At 37.8% G+C, this 25,946-nt stretch overlaps 2 long non-coding RNA genes across 2 annotated transcripts; one reads left to right on the forward strand and one right to left on the reverse strand.

Moving 5' to 3' along the window:
* Nucleotides 1-242: 242 nt before the first annotated feature.
* Nucleotides 243-19,693, reverse strand: LOC122643022. Its single transcript, XR_006330147.1, has 3 exons — nt 19,683-19,693; nt 13,017-13,022; nt 243-320 (listed from the first exon to the last, which is right to left on the reverse strand). It is a non-coding gene; the product is annotated as an uncharacterized LOC122643022 (long non-coding RNA).
* Nucleotides 19,663-20,312, forward strand: LOC122643021. Its single transcript, XR_006330145.1, has 2 exons — nt 19,663-19,838; nt 20,086-20,312. It is a non-coding gene; the product is annotated as an uncharacterized LOC122643021 (long non-coding RNA).
* Nucleotides 20,313-25,946: the final 5,634 nt, after the last annotated feature.

Genomic DNA, 25,946 nt, shown 5'->3' on the forward strand with positions numbered 1-25,946 from the left:
AACTCCAACACTGTGGAAGAATAAATTGCGCAATTTCATAACTTCCCAATAACTAGCAATTTTAATAGTTCAATGTACTACCTAAAAATGCAAGGACAACTCAATGGCAAAAGACTATCAGAGGCTTTTCTACAAATAATTGATTAGCTGAAAAGAGTTCATATGAAGGGGGAAAAGGAATATAGAAAAAAAAATCACAACAAATTGAGGTATAGGGAGAATTCTGGAAAGATGCCATAAACAAGGGGCGTATCCAGTGCACCAGGCTTCTGCCACTGCGAGGCCTGGGGAGGGTCATAATGTACGCAGACTTACCCCTGCTTTCACAAAGAGGCTGTTTTCAGACTCGAATCCGTGACCACTTGGTCACAATGGAGCAACCTTACCATTGCACCAAGGCCCAACCTCTCTGGAAAGATGCCATGTATGATGGAAAACACAGTCTTTATCAACTAGATAGAGACCATGAAACTCGTAAGGCAATATTTGCACGTTGCAAAGATTGTGCCCTTGAAATTTCTATCCATTAGGCAGGCAATTGAACAAGAACTCTTGATGCAGATAAATCCATGATGTCAAGTCTCGATATGACCGATATGGCGATACATATGAAGATCGGCCATGTAAATACAACATAGAACCAATACACATTTATGTACAGAACTGTATCAAAACGATAAGGTTCCGATATGCTACCGATATGTATCTATACGGGACCAATACGGTTGATACATAGGCTACAAAAACCCAAAAAATTCCAAATTTTGAAAGAAAACTTTATACTCTGATTTTTTTGGCCGAAACCAAAGTAGATGCAATCTAGACTCCAAAACGACCTAGGAGTGATTAAATAAGTAAAAATTTGCACTTGCCAGTGAACATTTGAAATACCTAGATTTTTTTTTCATCCCTCTTAATTGTTTCGTTTTTTTTTTTTAATTGGTAAGCCCCAAGGAGAGTTGAACTCAGACCTCTTGGTTGGGGTATGACCCTTGCCAATTAAGCTACCCCCTTGGGAAATTGCTTCTTATTACTTATTGGCAGGTTTGCTATTGCACTTGCCAATGAAGATTTAATCACATAGTTGCCTTGAAGACAGTAATTACCTGACATTAGTTTGCAATCATTATTTATTGCTTATTTATAGTGTAAAATGCTAAGAAACTCCAGTTTTCCATACCCTATAGTGGACCCTCTATCGCCATCAGCTCCAACACAGTTCGCATCAGAAAAACCAACAACACTAGTCTGACCGTGACGCCGACAAGTCTTCGATACTAATGCTTAACATCAAAATCTTTGTCATCAGATGCTCCAAGCTTGAGATGAGGATCCATAGAACTATCTATAGGTTTACAACGTAACATCCCCGTTTCACTCAAAAGATCAAGGACTCACTTTCGTTGAGAAAACTGAGGCCTTTTTTGCTACAGAAACCTCAATAGTCAATACCAAGAAAGTAGCGGAGAGCACCCAAATCCTTCATCTGAAAATGCTGTTGTAAATAAGCTAGACGTTATACATCTTTCCTTAAAAGACACATCCGATTGTTGCATACCTAATGTAAGGCTAGATAGGGGATAGGGATAGGGATAGGAGGGGGTTGGCTATCTCAGCCTAGGCATCTCACCCTTCTCTGCCTCTCTCAGGACAAAGCATCGCAAAACAGAAACATAACTTCATTCATCAAATCGGCTGGAGGCCTCTAGAGACCATTACAATATATATAGGCTACAGGATTGAACCCAAAATAGAAAGTCTCTAGAAGAATTGAGACTTTAGTTACAAGTAATTAGACTTTGCTAAGTAATCAAAAAGAAAAACAACTAAAATCTACACTCTTAACTTAGCTTAGACTAAAAAAAATAGAAACTTCTAAATAAAAGCTAAACCCACTTCCTAAATCTGAAATTAGAAACTATATCTAGCTATTACATGGAAGTAGAAGTAATTAGTAAATATTTTCCTCCATGCAATCTGGTCTTAGGCGCCACATCGTCTTCTAACAGCATTCACACACAAGGCAGTACGGCTGTGACACTGTTCACGTGAACAGTAAGTCGGGTACTGTTCACATAAACAGTAATTCGTGAACAGTAACTTTTTGATATATTCAATTTTGGTTCCTTTCTTCTTCATGCTTCGATCTACATCAATCCCCTTAGAAGGAGGTTTTCTTTCTTTTTTTTCCGGTTGAGAGGGAGGGGAGTTTTGAACAGAATCAAAATGGAAGTTCCAGGGACACTTCAAACAGGCTCAACTAGAGGATTGTAGCTCTTCCACATTTTAGAGGGGGGAAATCAGAACAAGTGACAAAATAGGGTCCAATTCGTTTTTTCCTAAAAGCATGCAATTAGATGGGTTTCTTCATCCAAAACACTATCTCACTTTTTTGCAGTATTTGTTTTCAGAAACCATTACTAGCTTTTGATCTCTATCTGAATGTCAGCATTGCTTTACATCCTCAGTATCTAATCATGTGGGCAAGCTTTTTAGAATATAGAGCATAACTAGTCAATACAGGTGCTCATCATGACCACTACCAGCAAAAAGATGACATGGATGAGAAAAGCTAAAGGTTAACTGAAAAATATTAACCTCAGTGGAACCAGCAAACAGAATTAGAAGCAGAGAGAGAGAGAGGTGAACAACAGAAAATCAAACTCAGGCGGTCATGGCAGGCAAAGTTTCCCTTCTATGAGTGGAGTACCCAGTAGAAAGATGGAAATAGAGGAAAACATTACAAGAGATTAGTTCTTAACTAAGTCTAAAATATCTTGCAATTGTTCTCAGTAATAGAACCATAACACTGTCCAATGCAAGCTTCCCATTTTAGTTAGCTAAATACACAAATCTACCAACACATAACACTCAGTACAATTTAAAAGATCATAAGCAGCACCTTTAGTTCTCTATGCAGCACTATAAGGCACACCAACTGACTAGCAAAGATAAAATCAATTTCAAAATCCCATTCAAAACCAATATAATCCATTGGCAGGAATTGATCAAGGTTTGAAAACTCGGGTCTCGGAGCCATCTCGGCCCATGAAAAAACCGAGTTGGGCCGAGATCTCGGCGAGTTTTTGCATTTTTTTTTTGTTCGACTCGGAAGCCCATCTCGGTGGGTTTTAGACCTCTGTTGGGTCTGAAAATTGGTATACAGCCTATTTTAGGCCATTTAAACACAATGGCATTATTAGATTTTGCAAAAACAAAGTCCAAAGATGACTTTTACATCGGACCCTTAGTTGGTAGGCGGTGACGTATTAAAATAGCATAGTATATACATTAATGACATAATTTATGTACATAGAACTCAAACAAAACATTCAATTAATAAGATAATATTTGGGGATCGTACTCGTGGTCGGGCTTGGGGCCGTGGGATATCTCTTGTGCCAGCACTTCTCCTCCTCTCATCTTCTTGCACTGATGCAGCTGAGCCAGATCCACCAGCTCCTCTTGCTTGCTCATATGCTCTTATATTGTCAAAATGAAAACTTTGCCTACTCGCTACCAAAGTCTGCTGGTAAATCCTCCATTCAGCCTCTGATCCGAACTCACCAGGTGTAGGCCTACATTCAGTATCATCTCCTACTCCCCCATGGATGTCTACACCAGACCTCTCTAGCACTGCCTCATCGAAAGCTATTTATTGTCTTTCCCTCTCAGCTTTCTTTGTCCGTACTCCTCTTATATTTTGTGCAATTGCCAGTTTCACTTGGCTCGGAACATTTTTGCATTGGCAACATCCTTGCCCAGACCAGACAAATGTTCCTTTAGCCTAGTTGCTCCTCCAGAATTTAGAATCTTCCCACAGTAGTTACACTTTGACTTCTTTTTGTCCTCAGACATTGGGACTCCATGTAACCATGCTATATCCCCCATTGTGTAAGAAATATCGTATTTTTTACACTGTTACATAAAAAAACATGTATTAGTAACTATTACAGATTTAAAGTAAGGTATTAAACACTTAAAGTATTGTATTTATAACTATTAAACATAATATGAAGCTACTACAATAATCAAATACCTATCTCTTATTTATTCCCTAACTCTAGTATTTATTTATTAATTAAAAATAATTTTTATAATTTTTATAAAAAATAATTATACCTTTAAATATAAAATATTATAATATAATGATGTATTTGACATCATTTGAAGTTGGATATTATGTACAATTGTTGTGCATAATTTTTCAACAAAAACAGGTATTTTTCCTTAATTTTATATATTTTTTAACTATTTAAATAATATTATTATTAAATCTGAAAATTAAAATTTTTTTTAATGGGTGAAAAAAAAAATGACCCCATGAGGCTGTAGAGCATGCAAACTAGTCTAACATACATCAAGATCACATCCAAGCAATAAGTATTTATCCTATTTTTTTTTAATTTCTTTTTTGAAAAAAATCAATTTTTTTTCTAGAAATTATAATAAATAATTTAATAACCCAAAAAAAATCGGCCTCCATCAAGTCATAGATCGGCCTAACTTGTATAACATAACTCAAAATCACACCCATCTAACAACATTTCATCAATTTTTTTTCAAAAAAATAGGTTTAGGGAAAATGGGTTTACCTTCAAAAAACCTTCACAAACTTGAGCAATCCTCCAAAATTGAGCTGCAATCTTCACTTTGCCACCAAATTCACCTTCCAAATGTTCAAATCCAACCAAATAATGAAGAAGAGAAGAGAAGATTGAGAGAAGAAGAGAGTTGGAGAGAAGAAGAGAACCAAAAGGCTCTCTGTCGACAGAATAGCCCCAAATGAATTAGAAGTTCAAAGAGTTTAAGTTAAAACAAGTTATTTGGGTAAAAATGACCCAGACCCAAAGCCATAACCGAGACCCATATTCGACCCGAGATCTTGCCGAGATCTTGCAATTTTCCTTTGATTTTTTCCTGTTTTTTCAACCCTCTTTGAGACCAGATCTCGCCGATAAATTGACTTCTTCCTGTTTCGCCATGCATCTCATCTCGGATTCCTGGAAAACCGAGAATCTCGGCGAGATCTCGCGAGATTTCGGTCCATGGAATTGATACCAAACGATCTAAAAACATAGGAAGAGATTAATTAGGATTTATAACTTTGGCTTTCAAAGGGTTTCAACTTTCACACACAAAGTACTGCCCAGATTAGAAATTTTATCCGAATAGATAATTGATTCGGAAAATTCAATACTGAAGAACGAGGTTAACTTGTCTCACGAGATTAAACTAACACAAGCAACGTACCAAATCTTTATCAAAACCAGTAACTGAACAGCAGACCTAATAGTTTAAGAAGATGGAAGATGGGTGTTCTGTCTTGATCGATCAAGGAAGAAAATATGCTAAAATCTAGTATCTTAGATTCATCTTGGGATCCACCAATCATGATTCTGACAATTTCCAATTCTTCATCCATCAAATCTGGTGAATTCCGACCAAGTTCTACCGATTCTTGAACAATCTTACAGAATCGAATCATTCTCTGAGTCTATGCTTGCTCTGGCCACGGCCCCATTTGACAAAACTTCTACTTTCCAGGATTGTTTCTGAGCTGAAAGTGCTTTTTTATGTTACTGTTATGGGGGAGCACTTCTACGGGAGTAGATTCGCGTTTGATAATAGGACATAAGAAGTATTTCTGAATCAGAAAAGAAACAATATGCATTTGAAAGGCACTTTAGCAGAAGCACTTTTGGCACTTCTATGACAACCAATTTCAATATTATAGAGCACATTACGATCTAAGTAGGATTTTTGCATTGTATTATAAAAGTACTGTTACACTAGTTATACTGGCCATGTGGCAAGTTTGGAATATCAAACAATTACAAAAATGCCACTCTTAAACGACATTGAAGAACATAACATGAGAAACATATGCAACAGTTCACTTTGTTTGAGATTTTGCAGGTACATGATGAGTGACTTCTATTGTAGCACAAAATCTGACAGTCATTTCTCTTCAAATCATAAGTAATAATTTGGACAGCAAATGATTTCTTGAACTGAAATCAAGAAAACTTTTAGTAAATTCAGAAACAGTAATAAAACAGATAATAAAAAAAAAAACTCAAGATTAAGGACCCTTTAAAAGAACGATCAAGAAATAAGGAATAAGCAAAATTGTATGACCAGCAAGAAAGAAGGAAAGAACTCAACAAGAATAGCAGAATATATAGAGGAAGCAGCAAGAAATAGCACAAGCAACAAAAAACTTTGGTGCAGCCAAGGAAATAGCAAGACAACTTTTTTGGCTGTTGAGTTGTATTCTGCTACTTTCTTTAATATATAAAAAAAAAAATCGCAAGACATGAGTCAGTAAAAAATACCACAGGAATCCATGTATCTCAACCAAAAACATTCATTACAATGAAGTAAACAATCCATCCATAAAGCCTATGGACTGGTTATCCACTTGAACCAGATCCCTTTGACAACCAAACTGACCAGGTAACCAAAAATAATTTGTTAAACCAACTAAACTAAACATCCTACAACGCACAAGACTTGAGTTAACAATTACAAGAAATCTACAGCAGTGCCACTAATCTGATCTTATGTTTCCCATCCAACAATTGTACAACTATCACACTCATAAAACAAGAGCTCAATTTTAACCTTCTGAAAGATCAGAAACTTGGGAACAGTAGCAGGACTAGCAACAATCTGTGGTGTGAATCCATTCCGAGTTAGAAGAATTGAGAAATCCGGGGTTGGTTCCGTTCAACATCTTTCTAACTTGAAATGGTTTCCAAAAAAATATTCCAGTTTTGATTAAGAAAACATCTATGGAAGATGATCATGAACATGCAGAATCAAGAATCATCAAATCCACAGATTTGACAATTAAAACCAGAGATTTACACAAGATTTATAAAAGATATCAAACTTAAAAGGGCTAAGAAAAATATGCAAGTTCTTAATAGAAATACAATAGGTGAAAAGGGAAAAGATACACAAAATTGACAAGAAATTTGGTAGGATGAGCTTTACCCCTATCAACACTACCAAGTACAAACTGCTTCTAGCAGTTGTCCTCCAATTCCTTTGACCATGAAATCCCATATACAAAAAATTTAATCTTTGTTTACAAATAGAGAAATCTACTAACACTGAAGAAGAAAGAAATATAACAGAAACAATTAGGAAATTCAGGGCTGATAAAAAGAAAGAGACAAAATTTAAGACAAACGCGGGAGAGAGGTAGGGAAGAGAGGCATACGGTTTTAGTTCGTAAGCCTAAACAAAAGAAGATATGTGTGTGTGTGTGAGAGAGAGAGAAAGAGAGAGAGATGGGAGAGAGAAACAGAGAAAGAGAAAATACCGGAGAGGGAGAGGGGAGCTAGACGTGATGTCGATAAATGACCGGCGACGGCGTCGTAGAAGAAAACTGAATGAGAGAGAGAAAAGGGAGAGCACCTGCGAATGCTCTCTGCTCTCTATAGGAAGACCACAAGGCTCGCAAATTGCGTCTCCAACTGGGTTCGGTAGTTCGATTTGTTTCCTGTGTTCTGCTTCCGGAACCAATTATTTTTCGTTTTATGTGTTTCTTCACTTTGTGCTTAGATGTGGGTTTAGCGAGGCCTACCAAACATAACAACAACAAACTCCGTCTTATTCCAACTTAACGTGTAATGGGGACTTATCAAACACATTCATATTTTTTTTTGTGTTTCTACCAAGCAAAAGAACATCAGAAACAATCCCACGGAGTGTAATAAGAAGTCTTGAACAGGTTTTAATAAACGAGATTCAGAGGGTTTGAAATCTAAGAATCATTTTTTCTTGTCACGATACTGGAAATTTGTATCAAGGTTTAGGTAGGGTTTGAAATATATGTATTTTCTTGACATGACTAGAAGTTTGTATCAAGATTTAGATCCTTGTTGGTAACACTTCCAATTCCTAATTTTGAGAGGAATTGAAATCAAAGAACCGTTTTTTCTTGTCATGATACTAAGGTACCGTTTGATAATCTTTGTGTTGTGTCTGTGTTGAGAAACAAAAGAAATAGCTTTTTCCGTTTCTACGCTGAGAAACAGTTTTTGGGATATTTGATAAGCCTGTTCCAGAAAAGGAAAACGGTGGGGTTAAGAACTCGCTTCCACGAAACAGAAGAAGATGAAGAAGAACCCCTTGTGTAGGGTTAGGAAGAAGATATTCAATTCCCATCAAAGAAAAAACAATTTGATCAAACCGAAATTCCCTTTTTTTTAACCTTTTTGGTTTAAAAGATCAAAAAAGTTGTAGAAAATCAAGCTTGCTATGTTCTTTGAAATTCCAGGATAGCACTATAGATAGGCATGTAAATGAATAGCCGAAACCCATTTTCGTATCTGTGTCCGTATCCGTTTAGCACTATCCGAATCTGTCCGAAAGCTAAACGAATACGGATATGGATAGGCTATGGCTATCCAAAAAGCTATATTTATATGTAAACGGATAAAATATTCGATCCGTATCCATTTAACACTATCCGAATCCCTCCGAAAACTACTCGGATGCGGATGCAGATGCGGATATAGCACTACCCAAGCCAAATCCGATCCGTTTACATCCCTAACTATGGACCCAATTACTTGCTCAGGGTATACTCCATCTTCAAAATAGAATTCGGGCCTCCCACCTTTCCTTGGATTAGATCCGGATTTCATCCTTGGCACGACACTTGTAAGAATGATGAGAGCATCAATTCCTTGAATAATATTGATACTCTCTCTATCCGGTATATCTCCTATGAAACATCATCTGCTCCTCCAATTTTCTCCTTGCTCTCTTCTGTTCTAACAAGACCTTTTGCAACATATTGATCTGCTCGTTCCTTCAATTTCTTATAAACAATTTGACCTAAAAAGAGTCTATGGAATTGTTTTAGAATGGAAAAGAAAATTGTTTACTGCCCATTTCTTTCAGAAATACAATGGTTTGCATTTGGCAATCTATCAATAAAATGTTAACAGTCTATCTTCCAACACTATTACAAGGCCGCCTTTATACTGCCATTTCTACATAGATTTCTTCCTCCTCTTCTTCTTCCCCATTTGCTGTCAATTGTCTCTCTTCTTCGTTTTTTTAGGGGGTAAATAATCGTCTCTCCTCTTTATTATTGGCTTTTCTAAGTTCGAAACTCCCGCTAATGTTTCTCCTTATTAATGGAGTAGACATGGTGCTGGAGCTTGAGGATGATGATGGCGCTGTGTTATACCCGCACCCCGGATCATAATTAATTTTTATTTTTCCCCGTGACGTGTGGTTATCACTGTCACGTATGCTGGTGAGCTGTTCTCACTAGTGGTCAAACCCAGCTACAAAATTATTGACCACAGTGCGGGTTTACCTGTGGAGGAAACTATTCGGGGTCATAGGGACAAACCATGACAAGGAAATAGTAAGTTCTAGCCCTTAAGTTTATTTATTTACCCTTTCCCTCGATGCCCTCGAAGTGCGGGTCAAGATTTGGACCGCCCGGGCTATTTTAATTGAGTTGGAAATATTCTATTTGTGGGTCCCACTTATTTAAGGGAGCGTGTGATGGGGTTATAATCCCATGGTGGATGGACCCATCCCCAAGTGGGTTCTTTTCTATTTGAAACCTGTGGGCAGACCCATTTAGTTAAGAGGCCCATTCAACTTGAGGGCCCATTTGACTCTATTTGACCCAAAGATGGGTTAACCTATTCCTGTACCCTAAATAAGACCATGGGTCAACCCATTAAGCCCTCTTGACCCATTTATCTTGGATCCACCCATTTAGCTATTTGACCCATTTAACTTAAAGGACCCAAGCCCATTTTCTATAAATAAGACAAAGGGGGGAGGGAGAAGCATTCATTTTCATTTCTTCTCCCATCTAACCTAAATCGTGGAGGAGAGAAAGGAGAAAGAAGAAAGAAGAAAGAAGGAAAGAAGAAAGAAAGAAGGAGAAAAGGAGAAGGAGGAATGGAAAAGCTTGGTTGAAGGCTTGGAACCTCACCTTGTGGAGCCCTCTACGTGGAGCTTTTCTACATTGGGGAAGGTAAGCCATTGAAACCCACATCTCTTCATCTATTTTGAGTTTTGAGGTTTGGGAAATAGGAGAGATTCGACCTAGGGTTCTCTTGGAACCCAAGGAATCGATGGAACCTCTAAACCTAGACTATGGTGGAGTTATTTCACTCCATTACAACCTCTAAGCCTAAGTAATCTCTTTCCATTTAAGAAATTTAAGGTTTCTACCCTATTATGTCCTAATTTAGGTTCTCTTTGTTTTTCCTCTTAAATCCATGGGATTACATGGACCTAATGAGGTCTTAGAACCCTAATGGACTTAGGAGGAAGCTTTCTTGAAGCCTCCCTACCTTTAAACCCCTTAGAAAATGAATCCCTAGCAAGAAACCCTTCAATTTTCGATTCTGCAGGTATGTGGTTTTACATGTGGTTTCAGACCTGAGAAACCACACCTGCAACCACCCTTGGCAGAGACCTTCCTAAGCCCCTGGTTAGCTAGGATTTACATGTGGTTTCAGACCTGCAAGAAACCACCCTGAAATTACCTTCCCGAGAAGGCCCCTGTGAAGCTCGGATTTACACTCGGTTTCAGTTTTATGAAACCACATCTGCAACCGACCTTGACTAAAACTGTCCTAAACCCCTGGTTTCCTAGGATTTACACTCGGTTTCAGTTTTCTGAAACCACATCTGCAACCGACCTTGACTAAAACTGTCCTGAACCCCTGGTTTCCTAGGATTTACATGTGGTTGCAGAATTTGGGCATGAAACCACTCCTGCAACCACTTTGTTTCTGAAACCTTATACTTAAGTGATTATGGGAGACCTTTTGGGGATCCTTTCCCTTCGCTCGTTTAACCTTATTTCACTCTTTGTTTAGGTTAATATATTCATCTTGTGGCTTATTGCTTGATCGAGGCGACAACTGATAATCTTGGTGCTTGGCGTATACGTTGTGAGTGGGTTTGGTTGTTTGGGCTTGATATTATTATTGCATTGTATATTATGTCATCATTATAAATTATTAAGCATGCTTGCGCATATTGCATATTTTTATATATGAATGTTATGATGTTGATTGGTAATGTTGTACCTTGATGGGTCTCGGTGCCGGTGGGTATCGGTGCCGGAACCCCAAACACTATATACATTTATGAAAAAATTATGTTGAATGTCATGTTGAACTGTATGCGTCGTGCCGTGCTGGTAACCGGGAACTAAACCAGATGAAAAGTTGATGCGCCCGGATTACCTCTCGGGACGATAGGACTTGCATGTAGCTGTGGCTAGGATTTTACACCCTTATGCTACGACCCTTACCAACAGGGGTTTAGGTGTTGGGTAATCGACACCGGATTCTCGTGGAGGTGGGAGAGGCCGATCATGGTAGTATTGGTTATCGGGGTCCGCCACGAGTGGTCTTGGAGGCTTCGATCGGCGTAGGTCCCATGTGACAATTGAGGTTTCATTGTGGCGATAAGTTAAGTGACCCACAGTGTCTCCCGAGTTGTCACAGAGCATATACCTCCGACTTAGTTGTGATGTTAGGTGAAAATTTACTTAACATATGCATGCATCATTGGACTATGTGAATTGTGTGTTTGTGCATCCCCATCCCCTCACTGGCTCAGTGGAGAGCTAACCCCCTCGTGTACACAATTTTTAGATTATGATGCAGGTACGGAGGAGCCGGAAGCTGTGTTAGAGGAACATGGCAACGGGTGTCCTTGTGACGATTGCGCCTACGGGCCGTGGGAATTCTAGGGACTTGTTCCCCTTCTACTTATTTTAGGGCGTAGGCCCATGTATAAACATTTACTGCTATACCCTTGTTGATCATTATTAGATGGTAATGAAAAATGGATTAACTACAGTATTTATCATCTAGGCTTTGATCATCTTGTAACTATTGATTTTATACGCTTCCGCAAAACTATTGATCATTTGGAATGTAATATCTTCCTTTCCGCACTTTGATATTATATTATTTTAATATTAGTTATGACTGTGCGTTGGGACACTGTGTCAGTGATCCTGGCAGCTTAGTAGGATGACAAGCGTCGTCCTAGTCACCCCTTATAATGTATTTTATCCTTTGTTGGGATGGGGGCGTGACACGCTGAGTTTCTTCTTATCGCAAACGATTCCCCCCCATTCCTTATTTTACCGGGCACAGTTTTATTCAATTTGTTACAAGCAATAGAAAAACAAATCATACTTGTTTCTTCAAACCCGTTCTCTGGCTAATAAATTTTAATTTATGTTTCAAAATATAGTAGAAACGAAACAAGTTTATCAAACACTATTTGAGGTGTTTTTCCATTTCTTAGAATAGAAAAATGGAAAAACACGTTTCTTAGAGTATTATCAAACAGCCTCTAAGAGTTTGTATAAAGGTTTCAAAACACATAATCAGAAATTGAATTGGTTTAGGACCTGATTGCTAACACTCCCTATTCCTGATTCCATTGATTTTTATTCGCGAGAACAGTTTGGGAGTGGAATTCCGCTTGGGGACTGATTGGTAACACTTACATTCTCATTTCCTTGTTTCCGGGTGGATTTACTTTTTTGGGATTCCATATTTTTTAGAGCAAATTCACTGCTTAGTAAACTTTTGCTAGAATTGATCTTAGAGTATATTCAGAACAGAATCACAGCTTGGTATTTGGGAAATCCCCAACGGAGATGTCACTGTAGAGATAGTGATCGGAGAGATCCTGTACCTCTAAAGGAACAAGCATGCGTGGTCGTACATTGGAACGGGTACCTATGGAATATGATGCTCTAATGTCGCAAAAGGACATATCTAACTGAAAATGGGAGCTGCCACCCAGGTGAGGGCCTAGGACCCAAGATACATCTCTCATTTTCTGGAAAGAGAAACTATAAGTGCCCGCTTGATAACCTTACTGTTGTTTCTATTCTGGTTATGTGCCGAGAAACAGCAAAACAGTTTTTTTCTTTTCTGGGCTAAGAAACCGTTTTTGACCCGCTTGGAAAACCTGTTCTGGAAAACGTTTTTCTTTCTTCACTTTTTCCTCTTCTTCTTCTTCTCTTGATTATGGGTCTTGTCCGCAATTGCAACCTGCTTTTAAATCTTTTTATCAATGGATCGTACCTTCTGTGTGTGTTTGCTTGGCGAGTCGCTGACTTGGCCGACTTGTATTTCTTCCCTTCTCCTCTTGGTACGATTCCCTTCCTCCTTTCAATTTCTTTCCTTTTTTATTTTTTCCTTACCCATGCATCCTTATTTTGTTCTGTTCAGTCCCAACTTGATCTGGTTCCACAAGAGAGACATAGATCCTTCTCAATTATTCATCTTTCCATCCCAAACTCTAAGGTCTGAATCAATTCTCTTGTGCGACCCTAGCCCTTGTTTCTTACACCCTAAATCTAACCCTGCAGTCATATATCAAACTGAAATCAAATCTGATCTCTGTTTCTACCACTAGGTATGATTTCAGTGGCTTGGCTTTATTTCTGGCTTGATCTTTTGGGTGAATAAGTACTCTGTACTTAAGAGGGTAGTCCATTCGGATACCTACCCTGAAATTTCCCTTCGATTGGGCTTTCAGTGAGGGAGGTCTTCTCGTTTCTAGTAATGGCAAAAGCATATCGAACCGATGATTTTGTTGAAGTTTGTAGCAACAATGAAGGTTTCTTGGGTTCCTACTTCGCCGCGAAGGTTCTCAAGTGGGAAACCCTAATAACCACGGCTTTCAGTTCACTCCAATGGATGAACACAGAAACCATGATTCTTAGGGTTTTTGTGAACCAAATCGCGCACAGAGAGCGAGCGACAGAAAGAGAGAGAGAGAGAGAGAGAGAGAGAGAGAGAGAGAGAGTGAGAGAAAGAAAAGGATAGAGTACGATGTCGATCTTACCTCCAAGATGAGTTGCAGGTTGTATAAGGTTTCAATGGCTAGAGGCGTGAGAGGTGAGAGAGAGGTTAGAGACGTTGAGAGGTGAGAGAGAGGTTAGAGGCGTGAGCAGTTTATCGGGCACAACTTTTAATTTTCAGCACCGAACGACAGAACATGTCCAACATGTTCTGTCAAAAGTCTTCCAGGGAGCATAAATTTTGATTCATGTTTCTAAAAACACTCACAAAAACCACATCGTTATCAAGCGATTTTTGGGTGTTTTCCCGTTTCTTGGAACGGAAAAATACCAAAAACTATTTCTCGTAAGATTATCAAGAGGTCTAACTAGACATCTGATTTGAAGTTATAAAATATTTCCTAATTCTTTTAACTGCTCTACCGCAAGTCTGAATTTTTTTCAAATTAATTCTCATCCACACAACGGATTGAGATACTATTCTAGTATTACCTAGGCTCCCTAGGATTGATACTCGACTTTGATTTCACTCTAATTTGACCTATCACCATCTCTATCGGTGTAGGATAAAGGGGGAGTGGGGAGAGGGTTAGTGAATGGTAACACTTCTATCCTTAAATAAAGAAAATATTTAAATAAAAACAGTAAGCTCCCATCCTTAGTGACTAAGGCTGTGTTTGGTATCGTTAAAGGATGTTTTTTTCCTAGAACCATCTTTTGTTGTTCTTGATCTAGAATAGTGTTTTTCGTTTGTAATTGATCGTTTGGCAAATCTGTTCCAAAACTGTTTTGAGAACAATTTTGTAACAACTATGGCTTTTGGTAAAACCTTTCTTACTCATTTAGCAGTAATTACAATAATGTCATTACCTTCATTACTACACCAAATAACACTTGTAAAAGCCATTACTCCCTTAACCAATCTTAACACAAAATTAAAAAAATATATATATCATTATGGGAATTATTAACATGACAAGGGTCTGTTATTTAGCCAAACATAACAAGACATCAACTACCCTTGTTGAAATATAGTTGAGGACAAGATAGGAAATAAAGTTTGGGGATAGAAAGATCAATTCACAGTATTAGTTGGAATACAATAAAAATAGGAAAATAAGGTCTGAATTTTGAATTAAGGGGTATAAACGTAATATGACTATGGTATCCTTCCGTAGAAACTTTCTCTTCGGAAAATTATCACCTCGAGTTTGCTGACCGGCTCAGTTCCCAGTTCCTCTAATAGGGGGATGGTGGATCCCATCCGGGCAGAGTGTTTGGGCATGGGTAGAATGGTCATTTCAGCCCCCCTTTGTTAGAGGAACTGGGGAACTGGGCCGGGCGGCCAACTGGAGGTGATAAAGATCATCTTCGGAAAATTTTCTAACGGTGAGCCCTCAAGTCTGTAAAGTCCCCTGACGGTGACGTCCTCTCTTACGCCTCGTCTCTGTGTTCCAGGAGACCCTGACGGAATCCTCTCTCTCTCTTACTCTGTTTTTGAATCTCGATCCTCAAGTACCTGATGTGAGAGCCTCTCTCACTCCTCTACACCTGCTCTCATCGACACAAACAAGGGTTTCGTAATTGTTGTCTCTGAGAAATCATATCCACTACGAGTGGGGAATCTGTTTCCAAAAAACTATAAGCTTTTTTATCTGCTTGCCTCTGTTTATTTCCTCAAAAATGGCTGCCGATCACTGTTAGTGTTTGTGCTTGATGGTTTTCTCGTGTCAAATGATCTTCGGCTTATAATCTTTCCCTTCACTGTCTTTTTATTCGTTCTTCTTAAGGATTTATTTTAATTTTTCTTCCCTGCAGGGACTGAGAAGGTTTGATCTACTCGCAAAAATTAGGTGAAAGACCTAGGAGAAATCTGTAGAAGATGCGGTTTCAAAGCTTTTCTTTCTTTTATTTTTTTCCCTTTTTGATCCGTATACTACTGTAGATCTCCTTCAGGTGCTTGCCATTTCATTCTTTGTTTCTTTTGTGGTCTCATTGTCACTAGTGCTTTTGTTGGGGGAATAATCATCTGAGGTCTCCGACCTATGAATTAAATTTCTTACAGTAATATTTCTTTTACATTTTGTGGTTCAAGCCATGCTGTAAATATGTTACTTTGATTTCTTCATGTTATGTGTGCTAAGTAGATTTGTTAATCAAGGAACTGATTTCATTAAAATTCAAGCAGATTGTAGCCAAGTTATAGCAGAGATTAATCAAGGATTGTTCAACAAATGTAGTCCTTTTTTTTAATGGATTAAAGCTGTTAGTTACAGTTTCATTTCCTCTGTTCTTGCTTCTTAGTTGGTAGAACCATGTTACTTGTTAGTTCAAGTTTTCCTTTTTTATTTCTCCTAGATCAGTGCACCAAAAATGATTCGGTTAGTTGATTATTTAATCATCGAAGCCAATTAAAGAAAGAATCTGTTTTGAACTTTGAACTATTTGGTCTTTACATCATTCCATGTGTGATTCGTTAAATTTTTATTATAGGCTTTAACTATAATGGTCTATGGAGGTATATGAGTCTTTAGCTCAAAAAGGAAGAGCACCTGGGTTTGTTCCGAGGAGATGATGGTTCGAACCCATCGGGACTCTTACAACCTTTTCCTCTCATCTTATTCTAATACTGTTATCATTTTTTTAGCGCCACTGTTTGTTGTAATTTTGTGCTATCTATGTGCTTTAATTTCATGTTCTGATGGACTGTCTTAATACATGTTCCTTCTAACCCCCAGTGTTCTATCTCCATTTTGCATGCATTATATGGATATCTGCTTTTGTTCCTTCACACCAAGATTTGATTAGGAAGAAAGAATCAGTAATGTGCCAGAAGCTAGATAGCCTTTGTTGTATCATTGTTTGTCTTACTTCTTAGATTAAAACCATGTAGGGGCTTAGTTTCATATAATTGCGCATAATATATATTTCTTAGTCTGCTATCTCTTTATTTATTTATCTATTTTTCTTGTTAATATTCTTGCTGTAAGTTTTTTATTATTCTTCTTATATTTGTTGAACAGGGTGGGAAATCAGGAAGCAGGGTGGATATTTTGAGGAAAATCCTCAGGTCCATGTTGATGTTCCTAATCCTCACTTCCTCTCTAGTGGGCTGTTTGGAGCTGATGTGCTTTTACAGAATAAATGATCATAGAAGGTTTGAGGAAAGCTGGCATTGAGTGTTTGAAAGGGAATGGAGGATTGTTTTGCTGGACGAATTTGAGTCCATTTTTGGAGAAACCCACAAGAGAAGGAGAATTGGATTTGTGGAATTCGATAGTATAGGTAGCAATGCTGAACATATCACCAGGATCTTCATGCCATTGTTCTGAACCAGGCTGGTTTAGGTAGCAAAGCTGGACATATCACTAGAAGTTGCACTGAAGAGAATAAATGATGCATGGATAAAAGAAAGACAGAACAATGAAAGGAACCATATCACTTATCAAAATTTTGACTTCTTCCTTATTATTTTGTACTCTTTTTTACGTGAAAAAAAAACCATTTGATTGAATACTAAAAACAGAAATATGTTTTGTTTTCCCGTTCTAGGATTCTCTTCAGTTTTTGGAAACTCCATCTTTTTCATGATTGCAACTATTCTAACTGGCAAAATCTCTAGAGTTCCAAGTTCCAACCAGAGGCAACAAATCTGGATTTGTGAGCAATGTTTGAAAACCCATAATCTGATATGATAGCAAATAGAAGTTGGGGCTTGGGTTTCTCAAGAAGGTATTCCCGCTGCAATTTACAGTAAGGTTACCTCTCTGTCATCTTTCTCATCTCCCCAACTATGAAGTAGGATATTAGAATTCAATGTTTTGTTAATCAGAACACCCTATTTGGTGATCTGGTTTGGTTTCTGTGTAGAACTCAATCAGACCATTGCTATCTTCATCTAATCATAACTTCAGTTTGAATATTCTTCTGTGAACTGTTAGTGGATGGTTGAGTTCCAAATCCTTGGGTCCATGTTACTATGAACAAGATGTAAGGATGGATAGTACTGAAAGCATAAATTCAATGCATAAACTCTGGTGTTTGAGGCTCTCACTTCCTGACTAATGAGACAGCTGACAGATGTTGATAGTGGGTTGGTGGATGAGGCTCTAAGACCAGGCCTCATGGTTTGGTTGTCTCTCTATAATGTTTGAGGCTCTCACTTCCTGCTCCATTAGACACTGAGGTCATGATCATGTTATTGTGTTAATTTCATAATATCACTTTGTAACCTGCAACGAGACAATGAGGCTCTCTCTGTTGGAAGGCCTATTCTTGCCTCAACTTTGTAACCTGTACTGTGTTCAAATCACTGACTCTAGTTTACACCAGATAGTCAGCTAAATGAATGTCTCAGTTCTTTCCTTCTCTATCTAGTTTTCTTTTTTTTTAGCCCTCATGATTACCCTTTTAACATAGACTTCTCTCAAACTCTTGTGTCGCCATGAAAGCACTAAAATATAGGCCATTTGGTTATAGTTTATCATGTTTGACAGCTTGAGTACATTGCAGGTCTCAGACATCCTGTGCCATGTCGTTACTGTTAATGTGCACATCATGTCTTCCCCCCCCCCCCCCTCTCTCTCTCTGAATAATTTATCTTACAATAGTAGGTAATGTCTGAGATTGATCAAAACCTTTTAAGGACAAGCCACTTGGTTTTAACTGAAGATAAACCCATTGCAAAATCTTTACCCTTCACTAACTAAACTAACTTGAAATGAAAATTTCTTAAACTTCCATATACCCAGCTAAGGTCCTTTAATAAATATAGACTTTGAAAATACTAAAGTAAAAGGGATGAGGTGTGGTGGAGGAGGTACTAAAGAAACAGAAGCCTTGAGATGTGGTGTGGCTTCAGTCATTGCTGTTTCTACTTAAGATATAACATAAACATGAATCTAAAGTAACTGTTTCTTTGACCAATCGTTCCTATTATCTGTTCTATGGTTCCATATTACCATCTCTGCATAAATGATCTCCTTCCCATTCCTCACCTTTCTTGCTAGAGTTTCAATACCCTCTTTGTTTGGTTTATGTAAAGTTGATGGTCAGATCAATAATTGTCACCCTAACTTGAAGAGTTCTGTTGAGCATGCCATAGGAGATAAGTGTAAAAGAATCTTATCTCACTTGACCAGCTCAACTGTTGCTGTTCAAGCTGAAAAGTTTCCTGCTAACCAGTATGTAGAACCAAAATGGATCTCTTGTAAATGACAAAGCAAATGGATAAAATGGCAACTGAATAACTTAATAAAATTTGGCAGACAACCTTATGCCTTCATGATGGAGGGTTCAACCCGTTTAAAGGTTTGTTTCTTTTGTCTAATCAGTGGAAGTATGAAATCAAGTACTGGAATCATTTTTTTTTTCTTGTTCTCATGAATAACATTGCTTGCTACTGCTATTTTAGAATATGACCAAAAACTTCACCTGAAAATTTGGTGGAGATGTTGATTGAGATCTAACATGTTTTTTTTAAGGTGAGTCTTTAGCTCAAAATGGTATAGCACCTGGGAATTCCAGGGTATGATGGTTCAAATCCATCAGGATTCATACTGCTGAACTGATATGATATTACCAACTATTGCTATCTAGTATGTAATGTCAAAATGTCCTTGTCTTTATTATTATTATTTTTTAAGTTCTTTTAGTTGTTGGGGTCGATTACTATCAAAGACTGATGCTATTGACCAGCACAAGGCTGCTCATCTTCTGTACTGTGCTGCCAACACAGTGAAGAACTTCTTCTCCTTGAGCTCATTTTCCATTAGTCCAATGGCTTTGGAAAAAAAAATAAGAAACCATGCTATTAAGTTATCATTGGCTCTGTTTTCTGGACTGGAGAAGTTGATGGAGTTGGGTTTCATGGAAAAGGAAGGCTTTTGAATTTGAGTGGTATCCCTACTGCTGTTAGTTTGTATTCTTTCAGCTATTGTGCTCATCCAGTTTTCCCCACCTTAATACTTCAATGAAACACCAACATCAGTTTTCTAAGGTAATTAGAAGCAAGTCTTTAAATCAAGCATATTCCCATTTGTAGATCTGTTTTTAACTTATCCCTCTTTCAATTTCATAAGGACTACATGTTTGAGATAAGGAATACAATCAATTTCTTCTGTTTCTTTTCTATATAAATTTCTAGAAATTTGTCAAGTGAATGTTGAGGTAATTAACCTTGAAATGAACAGCTTCTGGCTGCCTAGGCTTTAATTTTCTATTTTTAACCTTGTTTCTTGTTGCAGGTCTTGTTGCTTTGCTTTGTTGTCTGTACTATGAGTTACGCATCAATGGCTATATTGGGATATCTTATGTATGGATCAAATGTGTATTCTCAAGTGACACTGAACCTGCCAACTGGGAAACGTAGCTCGAAGATAGCAATATTCACCACTTTGGTCAATCCGATAACAAAGTATGCATTGATGATTACACCAATCGTGAGTGCTTTGAGAATCGGCTTCCATGTCATTAAAAAAATAAGCCCATAAGCCTCCAGATTCGGAGTTTATTATTGATTAGCAGTCATTGTGGCCTTGTCTGTTCCCTTTTTCAGGTCTTTAATGGCACTTGTAGGAGCATTTCTAAGTTCCACGGCTTCGATTAAACTGCCACATTGATAAGAAGCTACATATATGGAAAGAAAAGCTGGTAAGAAGCAAAATCAGAAGTTATATACCAGTTCCCACATTTCATAAGATTGCAAATTTTCAAAAGGAAATCAAAAAGAAGAAAGAAAGAAGGAAAGAAGGTTCAAAATGGTTCACACTAGCTTGAGACACCTGATCAAGCTAGTTTTATTTTGAGAGATCTTATTCAACAAGAAAATTAAAAATGAAGACAGACTTATACCAATAGTACAAAGAAAAATCTACAAAAAAAACCCAAAACCTAGTGCACTCATAATACTTGAGACAGTGAATAGCTGATTTATCACCAACCCCAAAACTGAGTGAATTCTTGAGTAACACAGTAAAAGAAACTAAACTAGGAGGACATGTAAATAGTCTCACCACCATCATCAAGAACCCAGATTTAAATAGAAATCCAATAACAGTAAATAAAGAACCTACTTAATCATATATGAGAGTCTTGATGGACTCGAACCATCATCTCCTGGGAAGAAACCCAGGTGCTCTTCCTTTTTGAGCTAAAGACTCACATATCTGCATAATCCATGTTAGTTGAGGGGCAATCAATCAAAAAAAATCTAAATTGTCAGACTATAAAGTGTAGAAAAATAGACTTATGCCAATATTTCTTTTGGTGAGGCTGTCAAATAAAATAGTGGCTCTCTCCATTAATCTTTGGTTGGTCAGCTTTAAATTTCCCTTGGTGTTCACTTTATCTTTCAGAGTTCCATAGGGCCTTCATTGTTTTATGCTTAGCTAGCATTTGGTCATAAGTTTGTTCATCTATATGCAAGTCTAACAAGAAGAAATCAGAATTAAGAACTCAGAAAGAGCAAAGAGCATGGTTTGTTGAATAACTGTTATAGTAAGTCTGTTTATCTATTGGAAAAAAATGCATATGCAAGTCTAACAAGAATAATTCAGAATTAAGAACTCAGAAAGAGCATGGTATGTTGAATGACTGTGGGCATAAGTCTGTTCATCTATAAGGAACAAATGCATATGCAAGTCTAACAAGAACTCAGAAAGCAAGAATTCATTTAGGACAGAGTGGTATTGACAATGACCAACTACCAGTACCAAAAACAAAAGCAAATACAAACATATAGACTCTCTGCATGGCATTGCCAAGGATGGATATGAGAAATGACTAAATGAGTATCTCTTAAAGAGAGAAATTGTAAAATTCAACCAAACACCCGAAGAGACTACACAGAGGAAGAGTGAGCCAATAGAGATATACCAGTACCAATAGCATACTATAGCTAATAATGCAAAGAAATGCAACAAATACCCCTGGGTTTAATAATCATGCCAGAACAGATCTCACCTAACAAGGATATAAGCAATGAATCAAACTAAATGTGCTAAGGAAATTCAAAAAAATTAAAACAGAGAAACCTTACCTTCCCAAATCGATTAGGTTAGGTTTCCAGACGGGGAGAGGCTCGGGTGTGCAACAGGGGAAGAGCCTAGCAGCAGAGTGAGGCAATCGGCGGAGAGAGCCGTCCACCATGGAGGGAGCAGCAGAATGAGAAAGCAAATGTACCACCTTAACACAGAGGAAGCAGCAAGGTGAGGGGATTGGCGGACTGAGGCTCGGGTGAGCAGCATGGGAAGAGCCGAGCAGTAGAGTGAATTGATCGACGGAGAGAGACGTAAAGGGAGTAGTACATTTACCTTTCATTATCATCCATGGCGTCTCCTTCTCTTCTTGAGAGACGCTAATCTCTGTTTTCTTCTCTTGCTACGCTCAAAGAAGCCCACTTGTTCTAGCAGAGATTGAACCCCTACATCGTTCAAGCTTAATCTGAACGACCCTCTTGCTGCTTTAACCGGCTGGGATTTATCCACTCCTTCCGCCCCCATGCGACTGGCGTGGTATCCTCTGCTACAATGGCCGTGTTCGTGAGCTCTGTTACCTCATTTCCAGCTCTCTGGCCCTATCTCTGATCGCCTTTCTAATCTTCAGGAGCTTCGCAAGCTTAGTTTGTTGTCCAACCACTTCAACGGCTCTATACCTAAATCCATCTTCAAATGCTCCCAACTCCGTGCCTTTTTCCTTCAGTTCAACTCTTTCTCTGCCCGTCTCCCACAAGAGATCGCCAACCTCACCGATCTTCAGGTCTTCAACGTATCTGACAACCTCCTTTCCGGCAGAATCCCAGCTGATCTTCCTCCCAATCTCCGGTACCTAGACCTTTCATCCAACGCCTTTTCCGGTGAGATCCCCTGTAACTTCTTTGCCTCTTCCCGGATTCAGCTGCTCAACTCCTCCTTTAATCGCTTCAAAGGAGGGATTCCACCAATCTTCGGAGAGATAATGCAGCTGCAGATCCTTGCGCTCACAGGGGCAACGTCTTCGGCGGCTTCTCTTGATAGTGGGAGGAGTAGAGAGACGGAAGAGAAGTTCATGAAAGAGAGAGGAGGTATGTGAAAAATGAAAGTAAAAATTTTCAATTCAAATTTAGCCGTTGGATCAGATAAAAATCCAAGTGGGAGAGGCGGAGTTAAGGATGGAAATAAATTGAACTGACAAAAATGCCATTATAAATGTCAATTCATGAGATTATAATAAAAAAAATAAAAATGTCAAGTTTACCCTTACCGAATTGAGTCTTTAATGCTTTGATACGTCATTATTCATTGCATATTGGTCAATTCACCCAATTGCTAAGACCCTTTCCCACTATAAGCATAAATAGTGCAATTTGCTCATCCACCCTAATAAATGGAGTGTCTGTCAACCACCTATTATGTACCATTAATGTACATAGGTTTTGAAAAACATGTCTTTCCATACAAAACTCCTGAAAACAACGGTCCGCATAGCCACTCAAAATCTCATGGACTATTGTTGGTTCTGAAGGGAGACCATCCCTATGAGACTCTTTGGTGTACAACAATTGGGCGGCAAGTACTCCTGATGCTAAGATAATGTCATCCTCATCGCTAGATGAAACATTTGACAAAATCTGATTTGTTGCCATGACTGCTACATATGCACAACAATATAGAAACTTAAAAAATATATCCACATATATATAGAAAGACATATAAAGCCATCTAACCAAACACTTATAATTAATCAAATTGCAAAAGACAGTCAAGTAACAGGAGATTAATATAATACATAAGCTTAATCAAGTGCTTATACAATCATCATACATATCCAAGCATTCTATAAAATAAAATTCAAATATAGTAAACTATCTAACCAAGTTCAATGTTCAATTTAAAAAAACATCCAGAGAGTATTTCCCAAACCAAGCAACTATTCTAACTCCTCCTTTTCCATGATGGGTGTGCCTAAATACATTATAAGAACAAATTAGACATATACTTTCACTAATCAAATTAAAATAAAGTAACAACTGAACAGGAACTTGTATTAAAAAGAGTATGTTTACCGCAATAGCTCTGTCTCAAACACTGTCATCGTCAGTAGTTGTCCTAGTGATTGAATTCCATCCAAACCTCGTGGTTTCAAGCAATCGCTTGAAGCTACTGTAGTCAGCACTCATCTTGTTCCTTATTTGTTCCCTATCAAACTTCTTACCAAGTGAGGCTTCTAATCGGGCTTTAATGTCATCCCACCCAGGTTTATTGAAAGTTGAGCTGGTCTTGTTGCCAGACCTCATATTATCCAACATTAACCTTACTAACACATTAACCTCATTGGAGTTTCAATTGGCAACATCTGATTTTGATTTTGAGGAACTGACCATAATATCTTGCAACATAGCATGACAATGTAGCATATCAAACCAAGACAATACACAATTGGCATAGGGCATTCCATAAATTATTATGGTAATTTCTAAGAAGAATGTGACTACCACAACCATTAGAATATATTGTAGCAATATGACGATGTTTCATCAAACACTCACCTCCTTCATAAACTCGACCAACCCAAACCAATGTTTATCATAAAATTGCATTTAAACAATATGTCTACTTGTAATAATAAAACAAGTAACTACTTGTAATAAAAGGAAATGTAGTCTATACACGACCAAGTATGAAAACCAATTTATACTTTTCAGACGTGATTTTTATTTATTTTTCATATCCAAGGGATTCAGATGTAAAGTAAAATCTAATAACAAATTTTAAAAAGCCGTAACCAAATTGATTTGCTCTGTGGTTCTGTTTATTGAGCATTTCAGTTTCTTACCTGGAAAATAATCATACCATAAATCTGGTCATTTGCATAATTGCATCCCTCCTAAGGACAGAGACTTCTATTCTTTTGTTCCCACAAGAAAAAAGGTGCAAAGTTGAGATTCCATGAAATGTGAAATAAATAAAAAAAGGTACTTGAGTACAAAAACAGAAAAAGCAAAGAATGACTTGGAAACAGATCCAACTTTACTCATAGTTCTAAAACTCGTCGAGATCTCACTGAGATTTTGGAAAACTCAAGAATCTTGAGCTGCTCGAGATGAGATCTCTTACGAAATCTCAAATCGACACCGTTTCGAAAAACTTGCCAAAATGGTACAAACTACAAATCACCTTAAAAATAGGCAGCAACTCTACCCAGTCTTTGAAATTTCTAAGAAAACTCGACAATTTCGTGGTTTTGGACCTAGAGAAGGGGGGGAAAGCTTGGATCTTGATTTTTTTGTCACATCATCACTCAATACTACTGGGGGTTGCCACATCACTACGAAGAGATAGATTGTTGCTTGCTATGGAAGATTTGGCTACATTCAACAATTTCAGGTAAAGTTACTATTCCCAAAAACTATGACAAATACTTGTTGTATGAAAGTAGATGTTTTATATGTCAGACACCAGAGGCCAATCTACGACCTCACGGTGTCAAAATTAAGGGTTCGACGTTTATTGCCAATTATGTCTCATATCACTCAAACAATGTGTAGAATCAGCAATATTACATTAAGGGTTCGACGTTTACTGCCAATCAAGGGTGCAGATCCAAAACACCAAATTGGGTGCTTTTTTTTACAATTTGCAGACTCAAATATGTTTATTAAGCCTAAAACAAGCTTTCTTTATAGTTTCGGAGCCAACTATGGCTATTTGCCCACCGAAACATCATACCGAAACCAAAAAAAAAGAAAATTTACAATAATGCGCCGAGATCTCAGTCGTCTCGACCTGGTCTAGACACCGGGTCGAGATGAGTTTTTGAACCTTGCTGGGTAGCATCTGTTCATCTCATCAGTTCATTTAAATCTAACCGGCTATCAAGCTAAAATTCAAGTTTTCTATGAAAACACTAGCATTTCTACATACAGTCATTTGATATTTTCTCATGAGATGACCATATCTATTTCTAGTAACAAACACATTGTTACCCATCATAAGGTCTCTATAGCAACAGAACCAACATATATAGTCCATTGTTCACACTCTAACCACCACCCACAAAAATAAATAAATCATACTTTCAAAGGATTGCATAACCAATGAGCTTTCTGAAAAACAATCTCATTTCTAAA

The sequence above is a fragment of the Telopea speciosissima genome, chromosome 10 (assembly GCF_018873765.1).
Source record: "Telopea speciosissima isolate NSW1024214 ecotype Mountain lineage chromosome 10, Tspe_v1, whole genome shotgun sequence".
NCBI lineage: Eukaryota > Viridiplantae > Streptophyta > Magnoliopsida > Proteales > Proteaceae > Telopea > Telopea speciosissima.